The 11,236-nt window shown below is 42.3% G+C and overlaps 1 long non-coding RNA gene across 1 annotated transcript in view; it reads right to left on the bottom strand.

The window, feature by feature from the left end:
* LOC122550935 overlaps nucleotides 1-9,764 on the bottom strand; it is a 21,080-nt gene extending 11,316 nt beyond the window's left edge. Inside the window, exons 1-2 of the long non-coding RNA XR_006311979.1 lie at nucleotides 9,643-9,764; nucleotides 4,023-4,029 (exon numbers count right to left, since the gene is read on the bottom strand). This is a non-coding gene — a long non-coding RNA (uncharacterized LOC122550935). The remainder of the gene's footprint in view (nucleotides 1-4,022; nucleotides 4,030-9,642) is intronic.
* Between the last annotated feature and the right edge of the window lie 1,472 nt (nucleotides 9,765-11,236).

Genomic DNA, 11,236 nt, shown 5'->3' with positions numbered 1-11,236 from the left:
GAGAGAGAGAACGCGAGAGAGAGAGAGAGAACGCGAGAGAGAGAGAGAGAACGCGAGAGAGAGAGAGAGAACGCGAGAGAGAGAGAGAGAACGCGAGAGAGAGAGAGAGAACGCGAGAGAGAGAGAGAGAACGCGAGAGAGAGAGAGAGAACGCGAGAGAGAGAGAGAGAACGCGAGAGAGAGAGAGAGAACGCGAGAGAGAGAGAGAGAACGCGAGAGAGAGAGAGAGAACGCGAGAGAGAGAGAGAGAACGCGAGAGAGAGAGAGAGAACGCGAGAGAGAGAGAGAGAGAACGCGCGAGAGAGAGAGAAAACGCGAGAGAGAGAACGCGAGAGAACGCGAGAGAGAGAGAGAACGCGAGAGAACGCGAGAGAGAGAGAGAAAACGAGAGAGAGAGAGAGAGAGAACGAGAGAGAACGAAAGAGAACGAGAGAGAACGAGAGAGAACGAGAGAGAACGAGAGAGAACGAGAGAGAACGAGAGAGAGAGCGCGAGCACAGCAGGTATAGAGAGGGAACCCCAGAGCTCACACAACTGAAAGTGACTTAAAGTAGATATTCAAGGTTTATGTAAAAATTTGTAGCTCAGGCAACAGTTTAAATTAGATGTGTTCAGGATTTTGATAGGATACTATGATTTATCCATTCCTTGGGCAGAGGTCTGATGTAAATACTTCTACTGTCAACTCAGCTGGTCCTTACTAATTTATCATTCATAAAGAATCTCTTTCAAAATCTGAGCATGCCTATCTGCTCCACCATTAAATAAATCAACTGGGTCATGAAAAGCAGAGAAAATCAAATCGCCATTTTGATTTCTTTACAGTAATGGTTGAAGGTGCTTTCAGGCATTTAATTCCAAGTAATTTTAATTCAATGAGGCCTGCACAGATGTTGCTAAAAGGGAGCATTGTGCATGGATTAAGTTCCTTCCCCACCCCCAAAGACTAAACATTTCCTCCCTTTGTTCTTACAAAACAAAACCCTCAACTCTTCCATCTCTAATTATTACAACACAAGGTGTTGGCTATGCTCCGTGACAGCACTCATACCTCAGGTTCAGAACCTCATAAGACAGGAGCAGAAGGAGGTCATTCCAGCCACTTTGCTTCACCATACAAATGAGATTATAGCTGATCGGATAGTCCTCAAGTCCGTTTTCATGCCTTTTCCACAACTTTCAATTCCGTTACTGATTAAAATTCTGAATATAATTAATGGTCCAGCATCTCCAGACCTCTGTGATAACTATCTTCCAAGAGAACAAATTCCTCCTCATTACGGTCTTGAATCGGCAACCCCTCACTAAGAAATTGAAGCCCTTTGGACCTAGATCTCCAGCAAAGGGAAATCACCCTGTCAGGCCCCTTTAGAATATTCCAAGAGTGATCCCCATTTTAAATACAATAAGTACAGGTTCGACCTATTCAAATGTCTCCTCGGAAGAAAATTAGTGGCCAGGGTCAACCTGGTAATCTTTCTTTAGATTGTCTCTACTACCAGTATGTCTTTCCTTGGTAAAGGGGCCTCACAACTGCCTTGTAGAATTTGAGCAAGACTTCTCTCCTTTTATACTCCATTCGCTTTGAAGTACAAGTCAATATTCCATTTGTTTTCCCTATTACTGACTAAACTTGGGCTCTGGCCTTTGTGATTCATGCATGGAAACCTCTAAATTCCTCTGTGCTGCAGCTTTCTGCAGTCTTTGTCCATTCAAAGAATATCAGCTGGTCAAATCTTCCTGTGAAGTGCAGAATCTAATATTTTCCCCACAACGTATTGCATCTGCCAAGGTTTTGTCCACTCGTATAACCCATCCACCTCCCATCAGACTCTTTCTATCATCTTCACCACTTGTCTTCTCACCTATTTTGGGATCATTTACAAACTTGGTGTTAGCACATGCACCTGTCTCATCCAGTCCTCTGCCATTTTCCCCTGTTTTAGTCTCCAAGGAGCCTATGTTCAGTTTGGTATATCTAGTTCTTAATATATCTTTTGTAGCTTTTAAAGTCTATTTTAATATTGCTCATTAGCTTACCCTCAAGTTTGTGTTCTCCCTCTACTTTCTTTTTTGCTCATCTCATTAGTTTTGTGTTTTTTTCTTTCAATTTGATACAATCCTTAGCTTTCTTGGTTGAATCCTTCTTCCTCACTGGGACAATAACTTGGTTAAAAGTATTTTCCTAATTGTCTGCCATGACTCATCATGTGTTCAAGTTTTTTTCAGGCCTTCACAGAATCTGGGTTAATATTACAAATCAATGACCGGACTAATTACCGATTCAGGCTTATTCCTACTGGAAAACGAGAGATTCTATTCTCAAGTCACTTTTCTTTCATTTGTCCAGTCAATCTAACATTGAATATTGGGGGAAAAAAATGCTTCAACCATTGCTAGAATTGTATCACTCAGTAACTCAATTATACACAGAATCATCGAGACATACAGCACAGAAACAGATACTTCGGTCCAACCAGTCCATGCAACCGTAACCCCAACTAAACTAGTCACACCTGCCTGCACTTGGCCCATATCCCTCCAACCATTTCCTATTCATGTACTTATCCAAATGTCTTTCAAATGTTGCAACTGTACCCACACGCACCACTTCCTCTGGAAGTTTATTCCACACATGAACCACTGTGTAAACAAAGAAATTGCCCCTAGTGCTTGTTTAAAAATATTTCTCATCTTAAATAGATGTTGCCTAGTCTTGAAATCCCCCACCTGAGGGATGAGACATCTGCCATTCACCTTATCTATATCCCTTTATAACCCTCTAAGGTTACCCCTCAAGCTCCTACCCTCCAGTGAAAAAAGACTCCGCCAATCCAGCTTCTCCTTATAAATCAAATTTTCCATTCCCAACAACATCCTGGTAAATCTCTTCTGGACCCTTTTCAGCTTAATAATATCCTTCCTTTAAAAGTGTGACTGAACTGGACACAGTACTCCAGAAGACGTTTTGCCAGCATCCTGTACAACCTCAACATGATGCCCCAACTCCTGTACTGAAACCTCTGAGTGATGAATGCAAGCGGGCTAAATACCTCCTTCACCAACCTGTCCATGTGTGATGCAAATTTCAAAACATTATGTGCCTGAACCCCCAGGTCTCTCTGTTCTACAACATTATCCAAGGCCCCACTTTTAATTGTAGAAGACCAGCACTTGTTTGGTTTTACCGAAATACAATACCTTGCACTTATCCAAATTAAACTCCATCTGCTGCTCCTCAGCCAATTAACCCAATGGATCAAGATCTCATTGTAATCTTAGTTAATCTTCTTCACTGTCCCCTGTACCACCAATTTTAGTATCACCAGCAAGCTTATTAAACATGCCTTCTACATTTTCATCTAAATCATTTATGTAAATGACAAACAAAAGTGGACCCAGCACCGAGCCTTACAGAACACCATTGGTCACAGGCCTCCAGTCAGAAAAACAAGCCTCCACCTCCACTCTGCTTCCTGCTGTTGTCAACTTTTGTTTTGTCCAATTGGCAAGCTCATCCTGAATTTCATGCGATTTAACTTTACTAATTAGTCTATCATGTAGAACGTTGTCAAAGGCTTTACTTAAAAACTCCAAGTAAACTCCAAGAATAATGTCTACCATTCTTCCTTCAATCTTCATGGTTACTTCTACAAAGAAACTCAAATTTGAGAGACTATTTCTCTCACACAAAACCATGCTGACTAATCATTCCTTGCTTCTCTAAATGCATATAAATCCTATCCACCAGAATCACCTCCAATGACCGAGCCACCACCGAAGTCAGACTCACTGATCTATAGTTCCCAGAGTTCTCCTTACATCCATTCTTAAACAAAGGTACAACATTAACCACTCTTCAGTCATCTGGCACCTCACCCATGGTTTATAGAGAATACAAATACTTCTGCAAGGAAACATTTCTGCCTGGCTGGATTCCGAATTTAGCTCAGTCTTCAGCAGCTTCAAAAGAATCACAGTACAAGCCAGATTGTTGTCGTGAGCTCACAACACATTCTCACCCTCTCACTCCCTTTTCTTCTCAGTCTCACTTTCTCACACAGATATAAACACTTCACACTTTCCATATGTTCGCCATACTCTTTCCCTCTCTATATCCACTTCTTTCCACCACTTGCTTCCACATTCTCTCAATCTTCCGACCCCCCTTCTCTCCCACCCACCCTTCGTCACATGTCCCACTCCATCCGTCCCACGGATTCCCTCCAATGTTGTCTCTGTTCCTTCCATACTCTTATCCGTTGTCGGTCTCTCTCTCTCTCTCTCCCCATTTTACACTCTCAATCTCTCCCTGCCACAATTGGGAGGATACATGCATATCTGTGGAAAAGACCAGAAGCAATCTGACTGTGTGGGGAATAAAACTGTCTACAGGAAACTAAGGCAGTCCAGTGCTAATGATTGCCCCGCAACCCTAGCTGGGCTTGGTTTTCTGTGTCATGCATCTGGGAAGGGCAAAAAGTAACAACCTTGCTGGCAGTTGGAAAAGACTTTCTAGTCAATGGTAACTTCCAGGACGTTGATAATGGGGGATATAAAACTGTCAAGAGGCATTTGATAGATTCTCTCTTTTTGGAGACAGTCATTAGCTGCATACTCACGTGAGGCAATGTTGCTTGCTACTTGTCAGCCCAAGCCTGGTTATCATCTTGTTGCATTTGGACATGGATTGATTCAGAACCTACCCACAAGTCGTCGCGAATGGTGCTGAATTTTGTGCAATCAGTGAAATCCCCACTTCTGACCTTATGATAGAGGGAAGGTAATTGATGAAGCAGCTGAAGATGGTTGGCTCTGGGACTCTATCCTGTGGTACTCCTGCAGAGATGTCCTGGAGCTGAGAATGACAGACTTCCAGCAACCACAACCATCTTCCTTTATGCCTTTATGATTCCAACCCGTGAAGAGTGCTTTTCTCCTGATTCCCATTGACTCCAGTTTGGCTTGGACTCCTTGGTGCCACATTCAGTCGAATGTAGCCTTGACCAAGACTGTCATGACATCAGGAGCTGTGTGGCCCTGGCAGAACCCAAACTGGGTGTCACTGAGCAGATTATTGCTGAGCAGGTTCTGTTTGATAGCACTTTCCATCACTTTACTGATAATTGAGAGTAGACTGATGGGGCAGTAACTGACTGGATCAGACTTGTCCTACTTTGTGTACAGGATACACCTCAGTAATTTTCCACATTGTTGGGTAGATGCCAGTGTTATAACTGGACAGGAATAACTTGGCTAGGGGAGCTGCGAGCTCTGGAGCACAAGTTTTCAGTACTATTGCTGGAATGTTGTCAGGGCCCATAGCCTTTGCTGCACGTAGTGCCTCCAATTACTTCTTTATATCACGTGGAGTGAATTGAAGTGGCAGAAGTCTGGCATCTGTGATGAACTCAACCAACTTTAATCAGTTGCATTGCTGCTACAGTGCATTTTGTTAAAGCAAATCCTAACACGATTGACAAATTGAGGACGCTGTTTCTAAAACACGAACTTTTAAAACGTGTCAGTTGTAATGGTGATTACATCGCCAACACTTTAAGCACTACTTCTAAAGCATAATTTTTCATTAATGAGGGGTTGCACAAGAAAGCAAAACATCATGTTGTGGAAGAACTACCTGCACTCTTGGTGAACGTTGTAGTTCCCCCACCCAGAGTGTCCTTGCCACCTTCATTGCTTCTTCCAGGTGGTTTTAAGCGTGGAGCACTGATTCATCAGTTGAAAGGAGTTGAAAGGCAGTAATTAGCTGAGGTTTCTTTGCCCAAGCCTGACCTGACAGCATGAATTTTCATGGGGTATGAAATTATGATTCCCAAGATAGCTCCCTCCTTTCCAATACCATTGTGCCAGTACCTCTACTTATAGTGGCATCTGGGACATTGTCTTTGGAGGTATGATTGATTCCCTACTTATGATTAGGTCAGGCTGTTGCAAGATTAGTCTATGAAACTGTACTCCCAATTTTGGCACTTGCCCTGCAGGATTAACGGGGCTGTTTGCCACAGTCATTTCCCCATGCTTTTGAGACATCCTAGCCACTGATACAACAGAGTACCTTGTTAGTCCATTTTAGAGGGCAGTCCAGAGTGGCAAATAGTCACCAAGGTTGGCAGATTTCCTTCCCTAAAAGGACATTAGTGAGTTAAATGGGTTTTTCCAACAATTGACAGTGGCTTCACAGTCATCAAGAGACTCAATTCCAAATTTCTTTAAAATTGAATTCAAATTCAAATCACCTACCACTGGGATTTGAACCGGGTCACCAGAACTTTAGTGGGTAAATAACACTGCTACATTATCACAAAGCCATCGCCTCCTACATTAATGTTGATTAGAGGTAAATATTGGTGAGATCATGAAATGTTTTACATTCATCCAAGGGAACAGAAGCAGCTTTGGTTTAAGTCGCACCCAGAACTCCTGTCTTCAGTTCCAGACCACTGGAATTGAGATTGTATGTATGGCCCTTTGTTCTTTCAGACAATGATCGAAAGCAACCTGATTTGATCTCCCTTGGTCCATTCTTTCAAAACATGAAATACTTACATTCCTCTACATTGGGGAGACAGGGTGCCTACTTGCAGAACGCTTCAGAGAACATCTCTGGTACACACACATGAAGCAACCCCACCGCCCTGTGGCTGAACACTTGAAGTTCCCCTCCCACTCCACCAAGGACATGCAGGTGCTGAGCTTCCTCCATTGCCAAACCCTAACCACCTGATGCCTGGAGGAAGAATGCCTCATCTTCTCTTGCCTTGGGACCCTCCAACCCTACAGGATTGATGTGGATTTTACCAGTTTCCTCATTTCCCCTCCCCCACCTTATCCCAGATCCAACCTTCCAACTCAGCACCGCGCTCAAGACCTGCCCATCTTCCTTCCCACCTATCCGCTCCATCCTCTTCTCTGAACTGTCATCATTACCCCCACCTTCATCTACTCTCACTTTCATACTCTCAGATACCTTACCACCCCCCTTCCCATTTATCTCTCTACCCCCTTGGCTCACAAACCTCATTCCTGATGAAGGGCTTATGGCTGAAACGTCGATTCTCCAGCTCCTCAGATGCTGCCTGACCTGCTGTGCTTTTCCAGCGCCACACTCTTGACTCTGATCTCCACCATCTGCAGTCCTCACTTTCTCCTAACTTCATTTTCTAATTAAATCAAAAACAACACGTTCTTCAAATCTTTCTTTGTATTTCCTTATGCCTGGGTTGGACGAGTTCCAGAAATAAGGATCTTCAGAAGAATGGACATTTATAATTTGAGGTATGGAAAGACTAGGGTCTAAATGAAAGGTCAATATTACCAAAGGACCTGGTATACAATAGAATAAACCAACAGGGATTGGATAAATAGGTAGTCTAGAGATTGTGAAGTCAGATGATGAGGGCATCATCTTATTTTTTAAGAGCAGCTTGTTGTACAAGACATAGTTGTGAAGGCGTTAATGTTCATGGTACATTGAGCTCCACCCAATCTGCTAACAACTCCCAAGTATTTATGCCTAGCAAATTAAAGTAAACTGTACCTACTGCTATCATTCAGTAAACTACCTTGTTATAAAAATAAGCACTTCTTGTTTAGACTCACCAGTGGTTTATTCTCTGCCACTGATAATTGGACAAGCTGTAGACTCAGCATAAAGAAACCATTGTTACCACAACACCACAGGCAGCATGAGTGGTCTCTGAAAATAAAATATGTTGCCAACGTAGGTGTTGTGAAGACTTACTGAGCCCCGTGATACAACACAATGTACTGACCTTGGAAATGTATTTTTCAACTTTCTTCACAAGTCATCTTAGTAAAGTGTCTCCAGAAAGGCACTTGTCTTGATTACTGTTTGTTCTGACATAGATAAACACATACATGAAACTGGTCTGTTGAATTGGAGTTTTCAGAGTTTTGCAAAATGCATTGCACTGAACAAAGGGGGCTGGCATCCGTGGGCTAAATTCAGAATTTAAGAAATATCTGACAATTCATCTCCGATTACTAGCACAGGTGCTGTTTCTTCACTCAGCTTGGTAACCAGTCTGTTAAATATATGCAGCCAGGTCTTATGCTGGAGGGTGAAAGGAAGAATAGCAATCAAAATAGATAGTGATATCCCTCTGAAAGCTTAGGCTGAATGCACTCCCAAAATGAGATATACACTGGCAAGCCTCAAATCTCAATCCTCACAGGTCACATACTGATCACATACTGATCAGGTGGACAAAACTGATTCACTGTCTATTTTCTCAGAATGAAAAGAGAAATACACAGAATTGGGGGGGGGGGACACTATGGGCAATTTAGCACGGCCAATCCACAGATGGGAGCTCTCTATAAGCTCCAAAGGTTTGTCCAGAACGTAAATATCCAGAAATATGTATGTGTAATGGACAATGTATATGTATACTGACTGGACAAATCAAATAGGCAAGGGTCACATGAAAGAAGAATTTATAGAATGCTTCAGAGATGGTTTCTCACAGCCACACGCTGCACAGCTTACTTGGGAACAGTCAAGTTAGATCTACTGATGTGTAATGAGATGGGATTAATAAGAGATTGTGTAGTTAAGGATCCTCTTGGGGGTAATGATCACAATACGGTTGAACTTCAACTACCTTTTGTATTTTTGGCTCTGGGCTCCCTTACAATCTGTTCCACTTGCTTCTCTTCCCCTCTATCAATAGCATAAAACCCACAAGTTTCCAGCTCCTTCTCATTCCAAACAGGTCACACTGGGCTCAAAACAAACTCGGTTTCTCTCTCTCCACAATGCTACTAGACCGGCCTTTTTTTTTAAATCATGGCAGAATTTCAAACTCAGTTTGAAGGAAAGAAACTCGGGTCTCAAATCAGTGTCCATTACTTAAATAAGAAGAGTTATGAATACCAGATTGGCCATTTAGGACAAGGTGAGAAATAGCTTCTTTACACCAAGGGCGGCGAACTTGTGGAATTCTTGACCACAGAAGGCAGTGTAGGCCAGGTCACTGAATTGATTCAGAGGAAGAGAGATAAACTTCTACATTTTAAAAAGGGCATCCACAGATATGGGGAGAAAACAGGGATATTGAGATAAAGGATAACCATAACAAAACTGAATGGCAGAGCAGGGAGCTCCAAAAAGGGCAAATAGCCTACTCCTGCTCCTAGTTTCTATATTTCTATCGACAGAGGTACAAACAAAGAATTGTCTAAAGCAAGTTGGGAAGACAGACTAAGAGGAACGTTTGCAGCCAAGCAGTGACAGACATTTAAACATATATTTCATAAATACTCAGCAGAAATTTATTCTGGTCAAAAAGAGGGCTCAATAAGATGAACCATCCGTGGTCTACACTGTGAGTAAGGGAGAGTATCCAATCAAAAACAAAGGCATACAAAGCAATGACAACTAATGGTAAGCCAGAGGATTGGGAATTCTTTTTCTGCCAAAAGAAACAAGCAGCAGATTACTAAAAAAAAACAAAATTGATTAGGAAAGCAAATTGGCAAGAAATATAAAAACCAACAGCATAAGCTTATCAGAGCGTATAAAAAGAAAGAGTAGCTTAAGCAAGTGAGAAACCCTTGGAAAATGCAATTGATATCAGGGAATAGTGAAATGGCAAATACCTTAAACCAATGTCACGCATCGGTCTTCTTGGTGGAGATCATAAACATCACTAGTTAGCACTGCTGCCTCACAGCACCAGGGACGCGGGTTTGATTCCATCCTCGGGTGACTGTGTGAAGTTTGTACATTCTCCCTCTATCTATGTGGGTTTCTTTTGGGTGCTCCAGTTTCTTCCCACAGTCCAAAGATGTGCAGGTTAGGTGGACTGGGGAATGCAGGGCTCCAGGGATAAGGTGGGGGTGGTGATTAGGAGGAGGGCGGAGATGTCACGGTTGGACATTCTTCGGAAGGTCAGCATGGACTCGAAAGGCCCAATGGCCTGCTTCCACACTGTAGGGATTCTACAATTTTAGAAATAAAAGATAAGCATCATGCTAACATGAGAAAAGGTCATGTAACAGTGTCCATCACAAGGGACAAATGAATTTGACAAACTAATGGGACTGGTGTCCTGCATATAAGGGTTTTAAAGGAAGTGACTCCATTGGTCAAAATGCTTCAGAACTCACTGGATTCTGGGAGGGTATCAGTCGATCAGAAAACCACAAATGGGATGACCTTGTTCAAGAAGGAAGGGAAACAGAAAGCAAGAAACTGTAGCACAGTTCGCCTAAATGTCTATTGTTGGAAAAATGCTTGAGCTAATTACCAAGAAAAAGCAGCACATGTAGAAAACCTTAACACAACTAACAGAATCAACATGGTTTTGTGAAAGGGAAAACATATTTGACAAATTTGCTAGAGGTGTTTGAGGATATGATAAGCAAGGTTAGTAAAGAGGCAGCTGTAGTTGCAGGGGGTTTGGATTTTCAGAAGGTGTCATATAAAACACTATCGCACAAGATAGGAGCTCATGGTATTGGGGTAATGAATCAGCATGGATTGAGGATTAGTTTACACACATGAGACAGATTGGGGGGGGGGGGGGGGGGGGGAGTGGGAGGGGGCATTAATGGGTTCTTTAGGTAATTAGTGAAGTGGCACACAGATTAGTCCCAGGTCTCAACTATTTACTATCTGTTTCAATGATTGGAAAGAGGGAGCAGAATGTAATGTATCCACTTTGCTGATGATATAACAATAGGCAGGAGGGCATGTTGTGATAAGGACATAAGGAATCTGCAAGGGAATATGGCTAGGTTTAAGTAATTGGACAAAATCTTGGCAAATGAAGTTTATTACAGGAAAGTATGTGATCATGAACTTGAAGAAGAATTCCTTGGAAGACTACTTTTTAAAATGGAGAGACTCTAAAATGTGCAGCACAGAGAGATTGTGGTGTACTTATGCATGAAATACAAAGTTAGTATGCAGGTGCAGCAAGTAATGAATTAAATTTTGTCTTTATTGCTAGGGTTTCGAGTTTAAAAAGGGCAAAGTTGTTATAACTGTACAGGGTGATAGTGAGACCACAGCTAAAGCACTGTATACAGTTTTGGACCCTGTATTTAAGATGGATTTATTGGCATTGGAGGCATCTCAAAAAAGATTCACGAGCCAGATTCCAAGGATGAACGGTTTTACTCATCAAGAGCAGTCAAACAGATTTGGCCTTTATTCATAGAGAGTCATAGAGATGTACAGCATGGAAAC

Source organism: Chiloscyllium plagiosum, chromosome 6, assembly GCF_004010195.1.
Source record: "Chiloscyllium plagiosum isolate BGI_BamShark_2017 chromosome 6, ASM401019v2, whole genome shotgun sequence".
Taxonomy (NCBI): Eukaryota; Metazoa; Chordata; class Chondrichthyes; order Orectolobiformes; family Hemiscylliidae; genus Chiloscyllium; species Chiloscyllium plagiosum.
This window is presented reverse-complemented; position numbering and strand designations above follow the sequence as displayed.